Source organism: Chenopodium quinoa, unplaced genomic scaffold, assembly GCF_001683475.1.
Source record: "Chenopodium quinoa cultivar QQ74 unplaced genomic scaffold, ASM168347v1, whole genome shotgun sequence".
NCBI classification, from domain to species: domain Eukaryota; kingdom Viridiplantae; phylum Streptophyta; class Magnoliopsida; order Caryophyllales; family Amaranthaceae; genus Chenopodium; species Chenopodium quinoa.
Genome location: NW_018742345.1, coordinates 69586 through 95990, shown reverse-complemented (window position 1 = coordinate 95990; position 26405 = coordinate 69586).

Below are 26405 nucleotides of genomic sequence, written 5' to 3'. Positions count from 1 at the left end.
TACCCATTTACTTTGGTGGCCTAGTTACACATATAGCGGTCAAACACCTTAGCTTTGTCCCTAACGATGATGGTACGGTAGCCGGCCCAACTCTTATGGACCTACCCTATCTAGGTAGCCTTAATTGGGTTAATGTCATAGGAGGGGGTACTTGGTGGGTGATTCAACGGGAATCGGGTAGGAGGGATAATGCTTTCACTTTACCCCACCCCACCTTGACCAAATTTGAGAAGGGGAAGCCTTCTTACACTTTTGCACTTGACGGTCAAGGTAAGGTGCAACCACCTCACCCTTCACTTCAACCCCATCAATCACCAATTGACCACTCACCTCCTCACCATTCACCACACTATCCACCACCTCAACCCTTTACATACGATATCCCCACTTCCTCTACCAACTACAACATAGACCCTAACGCCCCTTATGACTTCTCGGCTTTAAGGAGCCAATTGGATAGGATTGAGACAGGTCAAGGGAGAGTTGAGGGTTTGGTTAGGGATTTGGATGCTAGAGTAGGGTCTCTAGATAGAAGGGTAGGCCATGTGGAGAGGAACCTAGGGAGGGGTTTATACCCCATGTATGATGACTACGCCCGTCTGGGGGCTATTCCCCCCAATTCACTTGTCCCTGATTGGTTCCAATATCCGCAGGGTGGATATACAAACCCAAGTGCCTTTGGTACCTACGTCGACTACTCATCGGTCCATGGTTATGGGACCGATGTACCTTTTGGTGGGCTTGGGGGGAATGTGGACCCTAACTACTATGTTGGTGGTTCGGGGTATGGAGGTGGTGGCTCTAGCCATGGAGGTGGTGGTTCTAGCCACGACGAGGTCTATTCTAGGATGGATGAGGATGAGGTGTAGGCTACTCTCCCAAGTCAATGAGGGCATTGCTTGATTTGGCTTGGGGGGGTGTTCTTTCACTTGGTAATTCTCTTCCTTTTTTCTCTTTATCTGCTTTCTAGTATAGTTTTTATTTGCTTTCCTAGTGTAGTTTTTATTGCTTTCTTATATATGAAAAATACATAAAGAATTGAAAAGTAAATAAAAAAAAAACTTCAAAAATACGTTCCAATGAATTGTAAATCATGCTTCCCTGTGCCCCATACTTGAGAAAATTTGTTTGATTCTTAGTATTTGATGATGAGTATTGTGGATTTGTTGGTCATGATTTGAAGTCTAATTGTTTGGATTCCTACACATGCGTCAATTTTCCCAACTACTTGTGAATATAGTGCTTGACTAGTTGATTTGGTTAGGAAATGTGTGATAGTTCCATAATTTCGTGTATGTCAATAAATTTGAGTATTGATTTGCAACTATGAGTAGTGTTTCATGACTTATTATTATGCACATGAGGAGGACGAAGGCGTTCTTTCTTTTAGGTAGCCTTCAGAGTATTAGATACATTTGTTCCCTTCTTGTTACCCATGTTGTTGCTTGTGCCCTTTTTATTGTTCATAGCCACATTACAAGTCTTAATTGTCCCATTGGTTACTAGTCCCAAGCTTGGCTTGGGGGAGTTATTAGTGAGTGAGGTGAGGGAGTTTAGTGTGCACATTATTTGCACAATTTGGGTGGGTTTTGAGAAGTAATTCATTCTTGATCATATTTTTGTCTTCTTGATTTTAAAAGTTGTATATTTTTTTTTTTTGAGAAAATAAAAGTGTGATGAAAAAAAAGAAGTTCAAAAAAAAAAATGAGAAATTTGAAAAAAAAAGGTGAACTTCTAAGAAAGAAAAAATGTTTGATGTTCAAATGTTCTATTTGAAGGTTGTTCTAAGGAAAAAAAAAAGAAAAAAAAGAATGAGTTCAAAGTTTGTTTTTCACTCAAAGTTCTACATTATCATATTTTTATGAGTGAAATTGTAAGTGCTGGGATTTTTTATTTTGTTTGGAGTATATTTGGTGGATTGTTGTTTGGAGTTGGTTATGTTGGAGATGTGTATGATCATTATTTTTTATGATGGGTTTTTTTAGGATATGGCTCCTTTAAGCATAGCTTTTCTCTCACTTATTCCCAAATTTATCCTACCCTTTACCCTAGCCTTACATTACAAGCTTTAGAGACCTTCCGACCTTGTGCATAGAAGTTGTGTAAATGTGAAAGTGTTGTTTATCAATGCAAGTTATGACTTGACATATTTCGAGTCGACTAGTAGGATGAGCGTTCAATGTTTTTATGCACACGAGAGTGTGAGTTGGGAGGGCATTGTTCACATTAAAGGGGTTGGTTGGAGAGCGATCGAGTACATTCTTTACTCGCCACAAAAATGAGAGTTGAGTGTGTGAGCACTAGTCTTGAATTTTGTATGCTCTTGTGGTTTGCTCTATTTGACAATTGTTAAGGAGGAAGGGTGATTAGATGAATGAGATTGATTGATGTTGAAGCATGTTCATTAGATTTGCCTAGAATCGTTGGTTTTTGATTTGATTATTGGGGTGAAGCATATTTATTGATTCATTGATGAGATCTTTGGTTAGGGACAAGCAAAGGTTTGGCTTGGGGGAGTTTGATGTGTCTATTTTATATATTATTTTACCCCCGTCCCTTGGTCATAATTAATAGTGTTTTTGGCTCTTTAGAGCCACTTTTATTACTAATTGGTGTTTTCTAGTGTTTTCGTAGATTTGGTTGACTTTTGCAGGGATTTACACTTTTGAAGTATTTTCCTGAGATATTTTGGAGCAATCACGAACATTGGAGAAGCACGACCTGAGTTTATAGCCCAGGGCCGGTTAGAGCCATCGAGCCGGTGATTAAGGGCTCGGTAATCGGGATATTGAGGTATATGGACCGAGTGATCAAGACCCTAAGTGGATATCCGGACTAGGCCGAAGAAATAAGCCCAATCGAAGCTCCGAGCCTCGAGGTGAAGCAAGGGCCCGATCGGGCAGCTTAGCTCGATCGGGCAAGGCGCGCAAGATGTGTGCTGGTGCGTGGCCAAAGGCGCGCCCGATCGGGTGAGCTACTAGCTCAATCGGACGCGGCTGTGAGAAGAGTAGTGCGAGAAAAAGGCGCGCCCGATCGGGCGGCTTCTAGCTCGATCGGGCGTGTGTTTCTGGAAAGGCTCTTTTGTCGAGCAATTAGTTTCTAATTAGGAATTGTTTTAGTTTTATTTAAGTACGTTTTGAGGACGTTAATTGGACATACCTTCCTTCTTAGACTTTCTCTCTCTACTTAGTTTTCTCTCTCTCCTAAACTCTTTCTAACCCTTTGTTCTTAATTCTTTCATTAATTCCAGATTTATTTTGGTAACGATTTCTCTTCCCTTAATCTTAGTTGCTTATTTTATTCCTTTCATCATGATTTATATTATTGCTTTGATTTGTTTAGTTTCTATTATGTGTGAGTATTTTTATTTCTAGGATTTATGGGGATCTAATAAATAATATGAAGGGGTAAATTATTGTTGTTGATTATCAATGCTTGATTAATTTCCTATTGATTTATTTAATTCTCTGTGACTAGATTAGGCCTATCTTTTATGCATGAGTTTGACAATATTGATTCAAGAATCGAGAGATGAGAATTAATGTTTAGGTCTAGTTTGAATAGGCAAGTTAATTTATAAATGGTTAAGTCAAGATTCGTGAGATGAGATTTAATACCGGTAAATTAATTGTGTGATTGTAATACGTAGCGAGAGCCCTTTACAATCTGGTTAATTGATGCATTGATGATTGACTATTATTGATTATTGATATTGCATGATAATTTCTTATTGAATTGTTTTAATATTTTACAATTGCGGCTTGTAAAAGTATAGCAATATTAAATTGATGAATCGAGCAGATGTTAATTTGATATTAAAGGCTATTTTCAATAAGAACTTAGATCTAGTAAATTGCGAGAGCCTGTTAGATCTATGTTGATTAATAAATTGTGAGAGCTTGTTAATCATGTTATTTATGCAATGTCAATGATTGATTACTATGTTTTACCATGAAGTATTATTTATTGGTGAACCTATTTCCTAGATCCTTTTATATATTGTTTTCTCCCTATTCTTATTCTTTATAGTTTAGTTTCATACTCAATTATAAATATTGGTTACTTAGATAATTTAGATTATAATAATTAATTAGGAGTAAAAAGACTTGTTTCCCTGTGGAGATCGACCCTACTTCCCTATCTATTTTAGTTAGAGGACTTAGGTATTTACTTTTGATTAGGGGATACGACTTTACCCTGTCAGCCATACAGGAGGATAAAATCGTATCTTTTCCTCAAAAATGTTCTTTGATTTTAATTAAAACTCTAAAAAGTCAACAAAAGTCAATTTATCAATGCTAATTGAATTAGGAATGAAAAGAACCTTCTACAAGAATCTAGAATACTAAAACCATTCCTAATTACATTAGGAATGATAAATCATATTAGGCCCTCCCCTAGATCATTGGGCCGCATATAAGGCTCAAACCCGGCCCAGTTTGGTAAATTGGCCATAACTTCCTCAACATTCATCGGTATTGGGCTTATAATATATCGTTGGAAAGCTCTTGTCAAGTTCCATCCTACTACACTATTATTGGACCCATATCATGGACCAACCAAACTAGATTGGCTGTTTTCTTAAAATAAGTTTTCAAAAACAGAGAGAAGAGAAAAGAAATTAAAACTTTCCGCAACACTAAACTTTCCACACTTTCGCTTCATTCGATTATGATTCGACGCGAAAGGCACTCATCACTGGGTTTGGTTTTGGGGAGACATAAATGGGTGTCTACAGTATGATTGACGGTAAAAATTAACCGAATTATTTAGCAAAATGGTTAATTAGACACTAGGTGATGACTCAATCAATAATCCGAACTGTCGTCAAAACGACAGGACTGGCATTGTACTATGTAGTGTAGCGCCAGACGACAGGGCTCTCACCAGGCGCCACACTCCATAGAGTGGCGCTACAGTCCAGACTTTGGCGCCAATGCTGGAGCTTCAATCTGGGACTGTTTTCGGTGTTATTAATCAACAGGGGTATGCCTAAAGTCGTAATAGGTCAATTCTGATTAAAATATTAGACTTTATTTACTTAAATTAATTAATTAATTAATTAGGAAAAGTTCTTTAAGTCATTAATTTATTAAATCTCAACACAAGTCAAACAAGCGGTTAAGCAAACATATATATGCACAACAAATAATGCACAATTAGTCATGTAGGCACAATATGATGCAATGAGTTTGCAACCTAACCATGGCTCTAGTTCTCTAAAGTTCAGGATATGGGTTAGTCAATAGAGGGTCCATGGTTAATTTTCCGGATGCAACGCGCGGAAGCCTAACTGTGAAGGGTTGGCGCGAGTGGATGGGACACCGCGAGTTTAGAAAAACTCGCTTCCATGGTTTGGTGAATTCAACATTCTCGGATGTACCCTTTGTTTCTCAGAGCGTTCAATCAGGTAGCTGGAGCATGAATTCCCAGAGGGTTATGTCCATATGTAGAACACATATGGGTTTCAGAAAAGTGAGAAAAACTCAATCAGGAAGTAGGATCGAGCAAACAATACGAAAAATTGGTCAAAATTAGAACGCATATTTCTGGCTCGGTATTGGAAGTATTTGGCACCAGCAAACAGAGCTTGGCGCTTTTAGCTGTAGCGCCTGGCGCCAATGCTAGCGTCTGGCGCTACAGTTAAATGTCTGGCGCCAATGCTCTGGTCGCTGACGTTAATTCCTACATGCCTCAGCAGCTTTCTTTGCTCGATAAAATTTTCCAATTTCGCGCACTGTTCTTTCGGTCCTAGTTGTGAAAGATATTTCTCAAATTTCCTACATGCAAAATCCTATGTTTTTAACTCATTACGGATAGTCTTTCCAATGAGATTTTTTTTATGCATATGACAATAATGTTAATAAAAATTACGCACATGAAATACTTAGAACGTTTTGAGTCTCATCCACTCATTCTAAATCATTGCCGAAACAAATTCAGGAATTAAAATAGAAATCCTCCCAGTGAAGTCGCCAAAAAATGTAGGGAATATTTCAAGCGTTAATCCCCTTATCTTGAACCCCACTGTGATCATACACTAAAGTACGGTGACGTGCAAAAGGGAAGAAGATAGAGCAAAAGAGTCGCCAACAAGTTTTTTAGGAACTTGTAAACCGTTCACGAGGTGAAGGTTTCCCCCTTTAACGATCCAAGAGATCGTCAACTCCATAAGGTCTTGAACCAAATAAGGGTTCGGGGATGAAGGTACAAATCCAACCTAAAAGAGATTGAACCTGCCCTAATAATAGGCCTCTACTTTATTCTGATCGAATTCATGTGCGCTTTCTGACTAACATGCAATCAATAGGATTAACCCTAAACCTGTTTATCTATGTTGGTAATTTAATGCACAAATAAAATATTATTGGCGATCACTTGAATTATAATCAAATAAACCCTAACAAGATTATTAATTATCTTATTAAGCGTTATTACAAGTACCAATTCCCTTTAAACATGCATAAAAAGTGTGATCAAGCAATAACAATAAAAATTATCAAGCAACATAATAAATAATCGTCATGAGAATTATAATAATTATAATCATAATCAAAACAATAATAAAAATAATCATGAATCATGTTAAAGCATAATAATAGCAAGATCCTAGGCATGATACTAACAAGATTAATAACAAACCCTAGCATGATACTAAGAAATAAAAATCAAAGCTTTAACCCTAACATGATACTAACATGAATAAATATTAGGAAGAACATAGAAAGCATCATAGAAATCATACTTAATATTAAATTTACCCTAGACATGATACTAGGAATCAAAAAAACAATCCAAGCATGATTTCTACATCATAATATCAATAAAAACCATTAAAGTACTTACTTGGATGCCTCGTATCTCTATATAATAACAAAATACACACGTTAGTAACTTGGAAAATAATAAACAAAGAATTAAATTAAATAATTGAAATAAAGATTTGGGACCAAACCCTCAGAAATTAAAACCTTTCACGTCTAGGGCGAAGGCAACTTCGAATATGGCTAGGTGTTTCTAGATTTAATGAATGCGGAATTTTGTATGTAAAAGGCTAGTTTAGAAAAGGGAGAGAGAGAGAGATGGTAGAGAATTGATGAAAACTAATGATTGATGATGAAAACTGGTTATTCTATGTGAATGAAAACGGAGTTTTTAATACGTTATTTATAGAAAAATCAGCCAAAAAGATAAAATATCAAAACAGAGTTCTGGCGCACATAAAACGAGATTAGCGCCAACGCTGGCTATTGGCGCCAGACGCCAACTTTAGCGCCAGGCGCCAATGCTAGCGCCAGACGCCAAGCGTAGCGCCAGGCGCTACAACTGGCGTTTGGCGCTGATATGGAAATTCACGCGTTTTCTTAAAATCATATAAAAATTGTTGTACAGGAAGATAAAATCATATTTCCCTCAAAAATGCTCTTTGATTTTAATTAAAACTCTGAAAAATCAACAAAAGTCAATTTATCAATGATAATTGAATTAGGAATGAAAAGAACCTTCTAGAAGAATCTAGAAGACTAAAACCATTCCTAATTGCATTAGGAATGACAAATCTATATTAGGCCCTCCCCTAGATCATTGGGCCGCATATAAGGCTCAAACCGGGCCCAGTTTAGTAAATTGGCCATAATTTCCTCAATATTCATCGGAATTGGGCTTATAATATATCGTTGGAAAGGTCTTTTCAATCCCCATCCAACTACACTAATATTGGACACATATCATGGACCAACCAAACTGGATTGGCTGTTTTCTTAAAATAATATTTCAAAAACAGAGAGAAGAGAAAAGAAATTAAAACTATCCGCAACACTAAACTTTCCACACTTTCGCTTCATTCGATTATGATTCGACGTGAAAGGTACTCATCACCGGGTTTTGTTTTGGGGAGACACAAATGGGTGTTTACAACTCTCATTCTTATATGATTATGAATCACTTGAGAATTAAAAGTTATGCTTGATAAGTTAAGATGACCAAGTTGCCTTTTAGTAAACAGGGTAAAAGAAGCTAAAATGACCTTTTGGTACTCATACATATAATGTATGTGAACCAATAAGTTCAAAATTAGCAAAGAGATTTAACTATTTCATCGCTTTTACTAACGATTTAAGTAAATATATCGATAATTACTTAATGAAGTAAAGCTTGGAAACATTGAAATGTTCAAAATTTCAAAATGACATGTAAAATCAGTTTGAGATAAACAATTTAACACCACAATATGATTGTTGTGATAAATATTAACTCAAAAGGAATGATCATCTAGAGGGAATTGTTGAATTAATTCACAATCCAGAAACATTACAATTATAGTGTATGTTTATGAAGAAGGAATCAAACTTTGCTTGCCATTGTTCGATCCAAAATTTAATGATTTACAAATATCGTTTTAAGGATATCGTTAGAACAACAACAGTTGCGAATATACTAAACAAGAAACTTAACTAAAGCAGAAGAAAAGATGTCATAAGAGTTATGATTTGGAAATGTTCCAAAAGTTATCTTTTCTAAACAGGATTAAGGGTTATGAAATCAATGTAAAATGTTTACAAAGATAAGATAATTCACCCTAAATCAGAAATGTAGTTCTTCATGGGTCTTCTCATGGAAACTTAGAGGTATTATTTTTACTATCGCGTAGAAACAAAGTGTTTTGTTGCTCGCGATAGTGTCTTTATAGAAAGAATGTCTTCCTACAAAGCCAAGTGGGAGTAAAGTTAGATCTCGATGAGATTCGAGACGAGCAACAAATGGATGTGGATAACACTACATTAGTGACGAAGACATATGAAATCAGCTAATTTGATAAACCATGTGTCGAAGCAAGCTAATTCCACTAGCGAGGCTTCTATCGTCCCACTAGAAGGAAAGGCTTCAAAGAGTTGAAGAGAATAATTCTATTGTGGCTCATACCTATCGTAGGTTACTTGGGATCAAAACAAACAGTTTGTTGAAATTCTGAGAAAAGGTGGATTCTAAAATTTTCTTATTAGAACTGTTTCGGGGTTTTCTGATGTCCTGCGGGAGAGTTACAATTCCGAGACTGGAACCGGACGCCTGTACCTGCAAAATAACGGAGACTCCTGTGAGCTCCGCCTCCAACGGTCAAGTTAGTACCTGATTAAGGAGTAATTAATGCGGAAATTAAAGTAATAAGGTCTCTCTAGGTGAGAGTGTTTAATGTAGGTAATTCTCCTTTGTTAGCGAGATCAGCCGGTTATTAGTGTGTTCCGTAATGTTTCTGTTCTTCCCCTTAATGAGGATTAAGGGAGGTATTTATAACCTTGGGAAACGTGCCCATCCTAGGTTTAGGTAAACCTAGGGCCGATTGGGCTTCCCTTGGAAGTTGGGCCTAGGTGGCTGGTTTCTCCATTAGGCATGGAGTATGCCACATGTCGTGACATAACAGGTCCAAGGTGGACGAATAAGCGCGTGCCAGGTGGCAAGCCCTGACAGTTCCAACTAGGGGACACTTGGCAGGTCCTGATTGGCCCACGTGGCGCATTCCGATTGGTAGGAGCAAAATCCCCTAATCATTTGCCCCTCACAGGTGGCACGTGATTGGTCACGTGTTACCTGTGACAGGTGTCGCACTGTAACGGGCGACGGCCTGCTACAGGTGTCAGTCGGCGAATGGACGAGAGATTTTCCCGCCCAAATTTTGAATTCTGGAAGTGACCCTTCGCCTTCTCACTTTGCCTATATAAGGGAGAGTTGTCTCGAGTCATTTTCACACTTTGAGAACTATTTGAGAACATTCGGACCCCTGAACTTGCTCTGACATTTTGGACCTTTTCTGCCTACCGCCTGTTCTGACAAGCCGACTGCACCGGATTTCCAGAACTTCATCAATCGTCACTCGTTCAGGTAACTCAGTTCTCTTACTCTTAATTTTCTTTTTATTTTCTGAAATGGCACCACGGAAGCACACGACACGACCTAGGTTAGTGATCAGCTGGTCACCGGGGACGGCTGAATCTAGGACTAGGAGTGCCGCCTGCCCTTTTCCGGACCCATCTTTACCCTTTATACAAAGTCCGACTGTATCTGTGTCTATGCAGAGCAGGATGGCTAGAACGAAAAAGACAGCTAGGATCTCAAATTCAGACGTCTCCTCCCACAGGGTGCCGATTAGTGAAACATCTGACCAGGCGCCAGATGTTGAAGTGAGACAAGGCGGCCTGGATGCCGGCAATTCTGTGGGGGGAGTCATAGTGACCCCTTCCAATTTAACAGTTAACAAATCTGCTCCTTTTCAAAGAGAGGAGGCGGGCCCCTCCGGGAGAGGGGAGGAGTCGTCCTCTTTAGACTCGTCCGAGGACGATTCCTCGTCAAGCTCGTCTGGCCGGCTGGTTCCAGTTATGATAGCGCCTGCTTTGGCTGCTACGAGGCGGCGATCAAGGCAGGGCTGCGCTTCCCATTACATCCGGCTGTTCAGCGGATTTTGGATGGGTATGAGTTGGGGTTATGGCAGTTAGCCCCAAACTCCTGGGTCAACGTACTCGGCTATGTGGCCGGGTGCGAACTGCACGGGGTGGAGTCGAGCTTCGAGGCTTTCGCCCATATGAACTATCTCAGCCGGACCTCTAAGACAGGCGGTACCGGCTGGTATCAATTAACAAGCCACAGGGGCTACCTCATGACGAGAGGTAAAGCAAACAAGTGGAAGGACTGGCGGAGCACCTTCCTCATCATTGAGAGTTCAGACATTGAGCTGAACAAGCGCTTCAATAGGTGGAACAGGAATCCGCCCCTTCTTGCAGGCGGCCGTAGCATGCCGCTTGTTCCCCCCAAGGCTAAGAAAGAGATCCTTGACAAAGGACTCTTTAAAGTAGAGTCGAGGGTCGACTCTACTTCAGGGGTACGAGAGCAAGTACCCCTGCACTGCGTCCCGAGCTTCAAGTGGCTCTATGACGAGTACTTTTTGGCCGCCTGTGGCCTCAGCAGTCGGTGCTCAAGAGGTAGTCGGCCTGTCGAATACTCTGTTGTTTCATACATTTGCTGTTTATCTTTTATTAACTTTGCCGTTTGTTTTTGCAGCTGACGCCATGAGCAAAATCACCGCCTCCAAGACAGCGGCGGCCATGTTGCGGGCCTCTATTATGCAACAAACTTCAACCGACTCCCCCAAAAAGGGGGCACCCTTGGTGAGCTCCGAACCTTTCACCCTCTTTTTGGAGTGTTTATGCATATACTGACTTTTTTCTTCTGTTTTAGACGGGTGCTCCAAGAGCTTCATCTTCCCAACAGCCGGACCCCAAGGCCCGGAAGACGACTGTTGGGAGCTCTCCTGGTTCTGCCAGGAAACAGGTGGCGGCTGAGAAACAGCCGGCCACTTCTTCTAAAGCTCCAACTGGACCGCCTAGAGGTATGAAGTTGTCCTTGTAAATTTTGGACTTGCTCCCTTTGTTACTAAGTCTAATCCGTTTGTTTATGCTTGAAGCAGCCGGCCCCCAGGAGCCTGACTTGGTAGAGATGGCCAAGTCTATGATCAGGGTAGTTCCTCCAGCTGAAAGGGAGGCGGTCAGGGGTGTCGGCACCCTTGACCTTGACGGGATTGCAGGGGTCCTCGCTGAGGTATACTTAGCATATTTTTGAGTATTTAAATTTCTGGACGCCTGTTTTCTTTTTTGTTTGGAAACTGACGCCTTTTTTTTTTGTACTTAGGCCCTGCTCCGAGTTAACGGCCTTCGCAAGCCGCTTGATCGGAAGAACAAAGAGGTAAAGGCTGCAAAAGCTATGGCCGCCTCTGACTGTGATAAGGCAATGTTTCAAATTGCCCAAAATGAAGTACTGACCATTGATATTCTTTATTATCAGGCGCAGGCTACCGCCGCTGTTCGGGCTCAGTTAGAGGCGGCCCAGAAAAAGAATGACGAGCTGGAGGCGACCATCACAAATCTTAAGGCCGAGCTGAAACCTCTTCGCCTAAAAATGTACTCTTACGAAGCCATGGAGAAATCCTTGGCCTGCGTAAAAGAACGCCTGGTGAGCCAAGAGAAGAGTCTTACCCAAGAGCTCTCGGAAAAGGCCGAGCAAGATAAGAAAGAGCTCGTCCGGGAGATGATGGAAGACTCCGCTCAAATCCAGCGCATGACCTGGGGCCGCCTCTTCCCTAGTGCCGACTTTGCCTCTTGGGAAAGAACGTACCGCCAGTGTTCGGAAACATATAATCAAGAGATCCTGGCGGCTGCTGAAGAAGAGGTGTTGGGAGAAGCGTTGGAGGAGGAGGAGGAGCCGGTTGTGGCGCTTGTGCCACTTGGGGGTAAGGCATCAAAAAAGGATGCAGCTGAAGCCGAGTCCAGCAAGAAGAGTGCTGACCAGGCGGCAGCTGCTAATACTGAACTGCCCCCTTCTTAATCTTAATGTATTCTTTCCACGGCCTGCGTGCCGTTTGCTATGTATTTACCCGGCCAGGGGGCCGGGGCTTTGAATATTTTGCTGGTCTTTAATGACCGGCTTATTTTTAATGAATTTTTGTTTTGCTTCAAATTTGTCTAAGTATTCCATATCTAATATCCAATTGTTTACTAGACCGACTGTTTTACATGGCCGAACGTTGCAGACAGGTACGGATAGTTAGTACGCCGCCTATGTCCCTGGACGACTGGTTGTCTGTTTCCAGGGTAGACGATCAGTCGGCCATTTATCCAATCGGTATTCGAACTATTTTGTCTGGATCCTTTTTAGGCAGGCGGGCCTGTCATTTGTAAATTTAACCAAGTCGTAAAGTGGTCTGACCAAGTAAATAGAGTATTACCTAGTCGCCAAGGAATTGAGTAGTAGAGATAACAAGCGGCGGGTACCGGTTGTTTCCCTTTATTGCCAATGTTGTTGGCTTTTAACTCATAATTTGTTAACCTAGCAAGAGTAGTGGTTGAGAGCCCCTGTTTGTTAAAAACAGGCGGACGACTCATACCTTTTAGGCTCCATACTAAGTTTGAGTGACTATTAAGTTAACATAGGAGTTACTTAGTCTTCGTCACAATTTAGATTGAGTAGTAGAGGTACCAGGCGGCGGAGGCCGGCTGATCCCCTTGATTTGCCAATGTTTGTTGGCTATTAACTCAATAGGTTACCTAGTAGGAATAGGGGTTTGAGTGCCCCTGTTTGTTAAAAACAGGCGGACGACTCAAACCTTTTAGGTTCCATACCAAATTTGAGGGAGTGACTATGAGTTAACGTTGGAGTTACTCAGTCGCCGTCACTTTTGTTTGAGAAGTAGAGGTACCAGGCGGCGTAGGCCGGCTAGACCCCTTGATTCGCCAATGTTTGTTGGCTATTAACTCAATAGGTACCCCCTGCATTTATCCCAAGTAATACAGGCGGTCATCTGACTCAGGTGTCAACTGCTACCACTGGTTTGGTTAGTGATAGAGTTATCCTTGTCTCAAAAACGGCTACGTGGTTGCCCTTGGGGACAGTCGTATAGGTGCCGTGTAATTAGTTTATAGAACAATGTTCCACCCAAAAGGGAGCTGCTCTCTGCGACTAATTTCATCCGGAGGGATGCCGTCGGACGCCTGCTATGATGTTGGGACAGGTCGTATTAGTTTTGTAGATTTGATCAGTTGGCTTGGCGCCTGGTCTGATCATTCGGCCTGTAGCCTTGGTAAGTTCTTGGTGAACGTAGGTGCTAAATAAAAGGAGGGTAGCCGCCTGTTAGGCACAGGGTCGGCCAGGCCCTAATTTTTTAGCTAAGTATTAGGGGGGTGGCTATGTGTTTGGAACCAGTCGGCCATCTTCTTATGGAGAGTAGCCGACTATATGCCCAGGCGACATGCCCCTATTGTGAGTGAAATACTCAATGGAGAGTAGCTGACTGTAAAGGTACAGACGACATGCCCCTCTGAAGATAGAGTGTAAAACTCAATGGAGAGTAGCCGACTGTAAAGGTACAGACGGCATGCCCCTCGTAATACAAAATTGAATAGTAAGTGCAAACTTTTATTAAGTAGCTCTTTACTTTACATCATTCAAAAGAAATATTTCTTAAGATTATCTACATTCCAAGTTCGAGGCAACGGTTGTCCGTCTGGTGTTTCCAGACGGTAGGTACCGTCCCTGACTTCCTCATAGATTCGGTAGGGTCCTTCCCAGTTGGGAGTTAGTTTGCCAGACTCATTAGCCCTACCAACTGCTTCCATTTTTCTAAGTACAAAGTCCCCTACTTTGAGTGGACGCCTGTGTACTTTTTTGTTGTATGATCTAGTCATTCTCAGGCGATAGATCTCATGGCGCAAGACAGCATTGCCCCTCTTTTCAGGAAGTGAGTCTAATGCCAGGCGCATGGCTTCCCAGTTTGCCTCTTCGTCATATAGCATTACTCGAAGAGTCGGCTCGTAGTGTTCTATTGGAAGAACAGCTTCCGCACCGTAAGTTAGGAGGAATGGAGTTTCTCCAGTCGCCCCTTTTTCAGTCGTCCTAATGGCCCAGAGAACATGTGGTAGTTCATCCGCCCATAGGCCGCCTGCTCGTTCAATCTTTTTCTTGAGACCGTCTGAGATGATTTTATTAAAGGCTTCTACCTGGCCGTTTGCTTGTGGACGGCCGACAGATGCAAAGTAGTTTGCAATTCCTTGGTCACCCAACCAGCTTTTGAGAACAAGCGTCTCAATTTGGGGACCATTATCAAAAACCATAGACATGGGAACCCCGAACCGAGTGATGACATTTTTCCAAATGAATGAAATTACATCTTTCGTCTTGATTCCCTTTACAGCCTCCGCCTCTACCCATTTAGTGAAGTAGTCGACGGCAACAAGTATGTACCTCCTTCCGCTTGTAGCAGGCGTATATGGACCCAGAATGTCCATGCCCCACTTAGCAAACGGTAGTGGGCTGTGAATGGTAATGAGGTCAGTAGCCGGACGGTGAATTAGTTTGCCAAACCTTTGGCACTTGTCACATTTTTTCACCATCTCCATTGCATCTGCTTCCAAAGTAGGCCAAAAGTAGCCCTGCCGCCTTGCCCTTTGAGCAAGCATCCTACCACCTATATGAGAAGCACAGTAACCAGAGTGAAGATCATCTAGTATCTCTCGTCCCTTTTCTGGAGTAACACACTTTAAGAATGGTTGAAAGTACCCCCTCTTGTGAAGTTCTCCCTTAATCATTTCAAAACAGGTGGCTCGTTTTTTCAGTGTTGTCGCCTGTTGAGGATCATCCGGCAGTGTACCGTTTGTCAGATATGCCCTGATTGAATCCATCCAGGTTGAGCTTCTGTCTAGGATTCCAATAGGGTTTTCCTCGATGCTTCTCTTCTCCATTACTTCCCAAAAAACAGTTCGAGGAGTATCAGAGGAGGCGGATGATGCTAATTTTGACAGTGCATCCGCCTGGTTGTTTTCTGATCTCGGCACTTGGATCAGATGGAAATCCTCAAGGGAGCCGACTGCTTGTCGGACCGCCTGTAAATACTTGATCATGGCCGGATGAGTTGCTTCGTATTCGCCATTGTACTGACTCACTATCAATTGTGAATCGGAACAGGCGTCTATTTTTCTTGCCCCTGCCGCCTTGCACATGCGGATCCCGGCTAGTAAAGCTTCATATTCTGCCTCATTGTTTGAAGCCTGAAAACTGAAGCGTAGAGCATACTCGAACCTGTCGCCCTCTGGCGACTGACATATGACGCCTGCTCCACAACCATTTGAAGTAGAGCTTCCGTCCACATATACCTTCCATACTTGGTCTGGAACTTGAGAGTCAGGAGGACGAGTCATCTCTACAATAAAGTCAGCAAAGGCTTGCCCCTTCACTACTTTTCTAGGCTCGAAAGTAACTTCGAGGCTCTGTATTTCTATGGCCCATTTGATCATTCGGCTTGACGACTCCATGATGGTCAGCGGCCGCTTGATAGGTTGGTCTGTATACACGACGACTGTGTGTGCCAAAAAGTAGGGCTTCAATTTTTTAACAGCCATGAAGAGTGCAAGACCAAATTTCTCCACTAGGGGATACCTCAACTCGGCATTTTTCAGTACGTGACTGACAAAGCAGACCGGGAGCTGACAGCCGTCCCATTCAGCAAGGAGAACAGCGCTTAACGCATGATCAGAGACGGCCAGGTACATGTAGAGAACCTCTTTGGGCAAAGGGCTGACCAGCCTCGGCAAGGAATGCAAGTGAACTTTTAATTTCTGGAAGGCGGCCTCAGCATCCGGCCCCCATTCAAACCTTGCCTTTTTCTTAATTGCCTGGAAAAAGTATAGGCATTTGTCGCCTGATCGGCTTAGAAATCTTCCCAAGGCCGCCAGACAACCTGTTAACTTCTGAACCTCTCGGATGGTACGAGGCGACTGCATGTCAATGACCGCCTGCACCTTCTCAAGGTTCGCTTCTATTCTTCTCTGATTGATAAGGAATCCGAGAAATTTCCCAGACTAAACTCCAAATACACATTTCTTGGGATTGAGCATGACATGGTGCCGCCTGAGTGTGGCGAAAGTTTCTCGGAGGTCCGACAGATGATCTTTCTGATTTAGTCTTGACAATCATATCATCAATATATGCCTCGACGTTTCTCCCAATCTGATCAAAGAACACAGTGTTTATCATTCGTTGGAAGGTAGCCGGGGCATTCTTAAGACCAAACGGCATGACCGTGTAACAGTATAACCCCTGATCAGTGACGAAGGCCGTCTTCTCCTGATCTTTCTTCCATAAGGGAATTTGATGGAAACCAGAATAGGCGTCCATGAAACTCATCAAGGCATGGCCGGCTGTTGAGTCGACCAGGTTATCAATTTTAGGCAGAGGGTAACTTTCTTTGGGGCACGCCTTGTTTAAGTCTGTGTAGTCTACACACATTCGCCAGGTGCCATTCGGCTTTTTAACAAGCACCACATTTGCAACCCAGTCTGGGAAGTAACATTGCCGAATAAACCCTGCATCAAGTAATTTTTTAACTTCGGCGGCTGCCGCCTGACTTCTTTCTTCGCCATGGTTCCGCTTCTTTTGCCGTACCGGCTTCTTTTTCGGATCCACGGCGAGTTTATGTACCGCCAGATCAGGACTAATGCCTGGCATTTCATGGACTTCAAATGCAAAGATGTCCTTGTATTCTTTCAATAGGTTGTGAAAGTCGTCACCAAGGTTTCTCAGAGCAGTCGTCCCAACTTTGACTGTTCGGTCAGGACGTGAGTCGTCTAAGATCAGGTCCGCATGCTCACCAGCCGGCTAAGGGCGGAACTCATCCGGCCGCTCCTCTGCCAATGATTGCTATTTTCTTGCTTTTCTTGCGGACTCTGTCTAGGACGCCTTTCTCTTTTTGCCGCCTGCTTCTTGAACAGGCGCACTCTCCTTGACATTGTCCAGGTCTGTTTTTTCACCACTTGACCCAGTGGCCATAACAGTGGGCTTGACATCCGAGAGATAGCACTCTCGGGCCATCCTCTGATCTCCCCTTAGGGAGCCAACTGTTCCATTATCCCTCTCAAACTTGAGCAACATAAGAGACGGGATTATAACAGCCTTGGAATTATTCAGGGTTGGTCGACCCAGAATCATGTTGTAGGCCGAGAGTTCCTCTACTACTAGGAACCGGACTACCATGTGTCGTCCTTCCCCTTTTTTGCCCAGGCGAATGGGTAAATCTACTCGTCCCAGTGGGTGGACGACTCTTCCTCCAAACCCTATTAAAGGGTGGGAGGCCGGATGTATGCAGTCAGTCTGATATTTCAGTTTCGACAGACATTTGCTGCTGATGAGATCTGAGGAGCTCCCGGTATCTATGAGGATTCGGCCAACTCTCTGGTTGGCCACTTTACATTCAATAACGAGAGGGTCGTCATGCGACCCCCTTACCCCTCCTAGATCCTCTTAAGTGATGACAATCTCAGGAAATGTATATTTGGACGGCCGTTCTTGGTGAACGGAATTTACATCTAACCGCCTTATATTATCTTTGTTGCCCCTAATAGTGGGGCCGCCTCCTGAGAAGCCGCCTGCAATGGTGTAGACGACTGCATCATCTGTATCGGAGCTGTCGGCCTGTTGATTCTTTTTGGCCGACAGCTTTTTTGAGGAAGTGTTCCCCGTAGATTTCTTGACATAAGTGTCAAGATCACCTTGCTCAGCCAGGCGGTCTAGGTACCGCATAAGACTGATGCAGTCATTGGTGTGATGACCAACGTCATCATGATAAGCACAGATTTTATCTTGGTTCCGGTTGTTTGCAGAACCCTTCATGGGGACCGGCTTCTCAATTGAGATCCGTCCCTTGATTTCTTTTAGGATAAACTGGTTATCCTTGTTAAACGCATACTTTGGGGAGTATGGTTTGAATTCTTTTTTCTTTTTCTGGGCCGGCTGTTTATAGGAATCAGCCGCCCAGACCTCTTTTCTTTTCTCATCTTTGTTTGACGACTGTTTCTGTCGTCCTTCTCTTTTGTCGAACCTTTTCCCGTCCGACTGTTTTATCGTACAAAGATCAGTCGCCTGTATATAGGCTTCATCTTCAATCAAGGCCTCTTGAAGAGTCGCCACCCTTTTTCGAACCAAATCAAATTTGAAGGTAGACCCGTCTTTGAGACCTCTAAAAAAGTCGGTATAAGCTACCTCATCCGGTAACCCTTGAATCTGTATTCTCATCAGGTTAAACCGCCTGATGTAAGAACGAAGCCCCTCCTTCTCGCCCTGCTGAATTGTTCCCAAATCAAGGGTCGTTTTCTTCGCAGGGATGTTCATGGCGAAGTTGGAGGCAAATAAGTAAGCAAGCGTCCTGAAGCTATTTACACAACCAGTCGGCAGGTTGCCGAACCATTGCTGTGCGATTCCTTTGAGAGTCGCTGGGAAACACTTGCACCAAGTGGGATCATCCAACCCTTGAAGGTACATCAGGTTGGTGAATGCCATCAGATGGTCTTCTAGGTTAGTAGTGCCGTCATAGGCGCCTACTAGTACATTTTTCACTTTGGCCGGCTGAGCGGCTTCAGTAATTTCCTTGGAGAAGGCCGACGGCTGTTCACCAAGTCTAAGCAACCGTAGCTGCCAGTCCATAGGTTGGACGTTTTTTGCTGTAGGTCCACCAAATGGAGGTGGCTGCATAAAATACTGTTGTTGCGGCACAAATGGTAAGTTTGGTACCGCCTGGGCACTATGAAAGCCGGACTGACGGGAGGTGCCGCCTGACTGACTCTCATGGTACGACTGAGTATGCCTCATCGAGACATTTCGCAAACTGTCTTGAAAGTTTGAAGTAGAAGCCGACTCTGACAATCGGTCACTCTTCTTCTGCTCTAGCAGTAGCCGAGCAACTGTGAATGTTTGCTTTGACCCGTCCGCCTGAATATGACGAACCGGTTTCCTATTTCCTGTAGGATAACAGAATTTTGTGAAATCAAGGGCAGGTGGCTCCCGCTTCCTAGATTTAGGATGAGGAGTCGCCTCTCGCCCTTGAACTGGCTTCCTCTTCAGTGAAGTGGAGGGTTTCTTGGCCAACTGCTCCTTGACTGAAGCAGGCGGCTTCTTGTTGATCAACTCTTGAATCTCTCCCTTGAAGCCCCTCATGAAGGTCATGAGTTCGTTCCTTGTGATGGGAGCAGACCCATCAGTCGGCTGTTGCCGAACAGGCGGTGCGCCTGCTGGCTCGCTTCCTGTTTGAAGATGCTCCCGTTCCCTCCTTTCAGTATGACGGGTACGTCGGGCCCTTAGGGTCCCGTCTGAAGCTGTATGAGTTTCAACTTCAAATTCACTTTCGGTGTCATGGTCCGACTGAACTTGAGGGTCGTCTACGGGACGCCTCTCTTCAGGAGTCGGTACAGACTTGGATGCCATCGCAGAAGTACTCTCCCCACAGACGGCGCCAAATGTTTCGGGGTTTTCTAATGTCCTGCGGGAGAGTTACAATTCCGAGACTGGAACCGGACGCCTGTACCTGCAAAATAACGGAGACTCCTGTGAGCTCCGCCTCCAACGGTCAAGTTAGTACCTGATTAAGGAGTAATTAATGCGGAAATTAAAGTAATAAGGTCTCTCTAGGTGAGAGTGTTTAATGTAGGTAATTCTGCTTTGTTAGCGAGATCAACCGGTTATTAGTGTGTTCCGTAATGTTTCTGTTCTTCCCCTTAATGAGGATTAAGGGAGGTATTTATAACCTTGGGAAACGTGCCCATCCTAGGTTTAGGTAAACCTAGGGCCGATTGGGCTTCCCTCGGAAGTTGGGCCTGGGTGGCCGGTTTCTCCATTAGGCATGGAGTATGCCACATGTCGTGACATAATAGGTCCAAGGTGGACGAATAAGAGCGTGCCACGTGGCAAGCCCTGACAGTTCCAACTAGGGGACACTTGGCAGGTCCTGATTGGCCCACGTGGCGCATTCCGATTGGTAGGAGAAAAATCCCCTAATCAAGAACGGTTAGAGTCCTTGGCCTACAAGCAAGCTTTGGATAAGTGCCAACTCAGGAAATGGCTTAAAGCCATGAAATCCAGTATGGACTCCATGTTTATAAAAATGTGTTAGTCCATAATAGTCTTACAAATAGGGTCAAACCTATTAGTTGGGTAAGCTTATTCAGATTATTCTAGTTATGGATATCAAAATCACATTCATGAAATGTTCTTGATGGTGAGAACTTATATGATACATCCTAAGAGTTTTGAAATCCAGAAATTCCTAGAAAGTTTTTGCAAACTTCAGAAATTCATTTAATGGATTGAAGTAAGCATCAGGGAGTTGGAACATTCGTTTTGATTAGGCAATCAAACAGTTTGATTTCCTTAGTAAAACGAAAAGGGAATCTTGTATAAAAAAGAAGTTTAGTGGGAACAATTGATCCTTTTAGTCTAGTATGTAGTTGACATAAAGTTCATATGAAATGATATATCAATGCTTGAATAAGTCAAGCAATGGTTTGAAAGATTGTTTCTATATGATAGACTTAGGAGATGTTGAGTACATATTGGGAATTAAGATCCATGAAGTGAATCTTAAAGTATGATTAGAATGAATCAAGAGACTTATATTGATAAGGATCTTGAGAACTTCATGAAGCAAGACTCTAAGAGAGGATGTCTTCCCATGTTTCATGGTATTACACTCAGTAAAACTCAGTGCCTTCAAAAGCTAATAGAGTTTAGTTGTATGGATAATGTACCTCATGCTTCTGCAAAAGGATCCATTACATGTGCCATGAAATGTACAAATCAAGTTGTTGCATATGACTTGTGCATGTGTAGCAGAACTCAAGCAAATTCAGAATAAGCATACAGAGAATTACCAAGAACAGATCCTTGAGTACTTGAGAAGCACTAAAAGGAATTATTCTAGCTATTGTGTTAAATGGTAATTTAAGCAAGTTGTAAAAAGGTTACACGAATGCAAGTTTTTCAAACAGGCAAGATGATTCTAGATGGTGATCTAAATTCATATTTGTATCTGGATGGAAAAGGACAATGAGGTTGAAGAGTTCAAAGCAGAGCATTGTAGCATACTCAATGTCAGAATATGTGTATTAAAATATAGTGAGATAGTTTGAGAGGAAGTTCGAATTAAAATGTCATGTTACTAACATGTCACCTTTGCCCAAGAACACTACAAGAAAACAGCGTGATTACGACGGAAAAATTTCGTCGGAAACACCCTGTTTTCTGTCGGAAATCGTGTTTCCGACGGAATTCCGTCGGAACGTGTCGTCATAATAGTATTTGTCGGAAAATCGAGCTTTTACGATGGAAATTCCGTCGGAAACACTTTTCCTATTTCTGACGGATTTTAGTATCAGAAGAGGTTTTCAAGGTACGGAAAAGTTCGTCGGAAATTTCCGACGGAAAATGATTCCGTTGGAAATTTCCGACAGAAATTCCGTCGGAAAATCCTTTTAAAAAAATAAAAAAAAGGCCGCACCACCCCTACCACCATCAACCACCACCGCTAAACCGCCACCTCCACCGCAACAAATTAAATACAAAAACACCTAAAATATCCGTCACAACCACCACCGGCCACCCTAAGCGAACCACCACCAATCACCTAAACCAAAACTAACCCAGATCCACCCACCAACACCTAAAACCAACCCTCACCCACCCACCTAAAATCGACCAGACACACCACACACCCAGCTACCACCCCCCACCAGCCCAAACCACTAGCTACCACCCCCCACCACCAGCCCCTAACCCGATCCACCACTCACACCCATAGCCCACCCCTAACCCGATCCACCATTTACACCCACAACTCACCCCTAACCCGATCCACCTCCCACACCCACAGCCACAACCACTAGAATTCTAACCCTATCCACCACCCACAGCCACACCCACTAGAACCCTAACCCGATCCACCACCCACCAGAACCCTACCCACCTAACCGACCCGCTAATCGAACCCACCCACCAACCTAACCCAACCCCCTAATCGAACCCATCCAAACCCACCCACCTAAAAACACCACCCACCCAAAAATAATTTTTAAAAAAATAAAAACAAAAAAAAAACCACCACGGCACCGGTCACCCCCCACAACAGCGCCACCAACCGAAAAAAAAACATAAAAATAATACAAAAAAAATGTCGAAAAACATACCTCAATAATAGAAATTGGCTTTGAATTGTTGATTTTGGTTTAAATAGGCCAAATTCGACCACAAAAAGCCTATATCTAGTCTTTTTATGGTCGAATTTGAAAAAAACCATTAATTTCTGAAATATTTGAGAAGCACCACCATGTTGCCGCCACACCACTCGCCACCGCATCATTCGCCGAAAAAAAAACAGAGAAAGAGAAGATAAATGAGGAGGTAGAAATGAGGAGTGGGTAGAACAAATAGAGGAGATTACCAGAGAAGAAGAGAGGAGAGGAGAGAGAAAGAGGCGCATAGTAGAGGAGAGAGAACAAATGGAATAAAAGGGTAAGGAGTGTCGGTTAGGGTTTATAAAATAAAGGGCTTTTAAAAAAAAAAATTGTCTTACGACGGAATTTTCGGTCGAAAATTTCGGACGGATTTAAATTCAGTTGGAAATTTTGAATTACGACGGAAAATTCCGTCGTTAAATACATATTTTCTGACGGATTAAATTCCGTCGGAAATTTACGATGGATTACCGACGGATTATTTATATCCGTCGTAAATTTTCGATGGATTTAATTTTCGTTGGAAATTTCAAAATTTACGACGGAATTATACGCCCGTCGGAACCAATCCGTCGAAATTATGATGTTTTCTAGTAGTGGAACAAAGGAGCTAGGGTCACATCACAAATCCAAACAAAAGGATATGAGATATCACCTCAATTAAGAGATCATTGACCAGCGGATGGTCGTGTTCTGCAAAGTTTTATTATGAGTGAGAAATCACTAAACCCCTTCCATGGACTAAGGTATGAGAGTCATATTAAAGTCTTAGGATTGAAGAAAGTTATGTAATTTAAGTTGTATATGTTTTGAGAAAACATATTACTTGAGAAATGCATCAATTTGCAAAATTATGTTTAAAATAGAAATTATTATTTCTCTTATTTAATTATGGTTTTGGAAATTAAATAAAATGTCCAAAATAATTATGAATTGATGGGCTCATAAGGTTGATGACCTGGTGAATTGAAACCCCACAGGTGAACAAAATTCGTATATTATTTAAAGTTCCTAGTTTGAGATCATTTAAGTGGACATAAATGATTTCAATAAATAAACTAGCATGTAAGATTGATTGGATAGCGCAGTTTCATGGGCTATAGGGGCATAGTGATGCTCGGTCAATCACTTGGATATGCATGAATGATGCATGATCGAACTATTGACCTACTTTGAAATTCAAGTATTGAGCTTCCGTATATATTAGTGGATTCCTTTGACATGAGTGGAACATTGATTTCATTCAATGGATGTTGTGACTGTGGTCCACTCAAACGTCTAGCCGTAACTGGAGATTATAAAGGGTGTTTCTCGGTTATTTCAGAAGTTGAGTGGGAGTCATGTTACCACAAGATTGGATAGAGTCTACTTATTAAATTAGAAAATGTGTCATGGCCGCTTGAAGAGGGAGAATTCAGAAAATACGTGGTGTAGATACCCATTTGTGTCTCCCCAAAACCAAACCCAGTGATGAGTACCTTTCACGTCGAATCATAATCGAATGAAGCGAAAGTGTGGAAAGTTTAGTGTTGCGGATAATTTTAATTTCTTTTCTCTTCTCTTTGTTTTTGAAAACCTATTTTAAGAAAACAGCCAATCCAGTTTGGTTGGTCCATGATATGGGTCCAATAGTGGTGTGGTTGGATGGGGTTGACAAGAGTTTTCCAACGATATATTATAAGCCCAATTCCGATGAATATTGAGGAAGTTATGGCCAATTTACCAAACTGGGCCCGGTTTGAGCCTTATATGCGGCCCAATGATCTAGGGGAGGGCCTAATATGATTTATCATTCCTAATACAATTAGGAATGATTTTAGTCTTCTAGATTCTACTAGAAGGTTCTTTTTATTCCTAATTCAACTAGCATTGATAAATTGACTTTTGATGACTTTTCATAGTTTTAATTAAAATCAAAGAGCATTTTTAAGGAAAATACGATTTTATCCTTCTGTACGGTAATTTTTATCTGATTTTAGAAAACGCGTGAAATGCCGAAATCAACGCCAAACGCCGGCTGTAGCGCCTAGCGCCAACAGCCATCGTTGGCGCTGGTTCGTTTTTCTGTGCGCCAGGACTCTGTTTTGTTCATTTTATCTTTTTGGCTGATTTTCTCTATAAATAACATCGTAAAAACTCCGTTTTCATTCACCTACAACCAATTTTCAATTCTCTCATTCTCTTTAATCATTCACCATCCATCTCTCCATCTCTTTCTTTTTCTAAATTCCGCATTCGCAAGATCTAAAAACACCTAGCCATATTCAAAGTTGCCTTCGCCCTAGACGTGAAAGGTTTGGGTTTGGTCCCAAATCTCTCTTTCGATTATTTAATTTAATTGTTTTGATTATTATTTTCCTTGAAGTTACTATCTGGTGTATTTTGTTATTAGAAAGAGGTACGAGACATCAAAATAAGTACTTTAATTGGTTTTTATTGATGTTATGATGTAAAAATCATGTTTAAATTGTTATTATGATATTCCTAGTATCATGTCTAGGGTACCTTTAATATCAAATATGATTGTTATGATGGTTCCTATGTTCTTTCCAATATTTATGACTGTTAGTATCATGTTAGGGTTAAAGATTTGATTTTTTAATGTTTGGTGACATGCTAGGGTTTATTATTAATCTTGTTAGTATCATGCCTAGGATCTTGCTCTTTTTATTATGCTTCAACATGATTTATGATTATTTTTGTAATTATTTTGATTATGATTATAATTTTATTATTGTTATAATTATTATGATGATTATTGTTAAGATGATTATTATTATCATGATATTTATGTTGCTTGATATTTATTTTTATTGCTTGATCGCGCCTTTTATGCATGTTTAAAGGGAATTGGTACTTGTAATCACGCTTAATAAGATTATTAATAATCTTTTTTAGGGTTAATTTGATTATAATTCAAGTGATCACCAATAATAGATTTATTTGTGCATTAATATTCAACCAACATAGATAAATAGGTTTAGGGTTAATCCTATTGATTGCATGTTAATCAGAAAGCGCACATGAATACGATCAGAATAGAGTAGAGGCCTATTATTAGGGAAGGTTCAATCTCTTTTAGGTTGGATTTGTAACTTCATCCCCGAACCCTTATTTGGTTCTAGAACTTATGGAGTTGACGATCTCTTGGATCTTTAAGGGGTGTAACCTTCACCGTGTGAACGGTTTACAAGTTCCTAAAACTTGTTGGCGACTCTTTTGCTCTATCTTCTTCCCTTTTGGACGCCACCTTACTTTAGTGTATGATCAAAGTGGGGTTCAAGCTAAGGGGGTTAATGCTTGAAATATTCCCTACACGTGGCCGCGTTCAAATGCATTACACAGGAATCATTTGGTTTTGTAATTCTAACTCAGATTTCAAGAAACGATTTGTAGATTAATATGATCTCGACATGTGATGCAATTGACAGGGTAAAGTCGTATCCCCTAATAAAAAGTAAATACCTAAATCCTCTAACTAAAGTAGATAGGGAAGTAGGGTCGATCTCCACAGGGAAACAAGTCTTTTTACTCCTAATTAATTATTATAATCTAAATTATCTAAGTAACCAATATTTATATTTGAGTATGAAACCAAACTACAAAGAATAGGAATAGGGAGAAAACAATATATAAAAGGATCTAGGGCATAGGTTCACCAATAAATAATACTTCAGGGTTAAACATAGTAATCAATCATTGACATTGCATAAATAACACGATTAACAGGCTCTCGAAAATTATTAATCAACATAGATCTAACAGGCTCTCGCAATTTACTAGATCTAAGTTCTTATTGAAAATAGCCTTTAATAT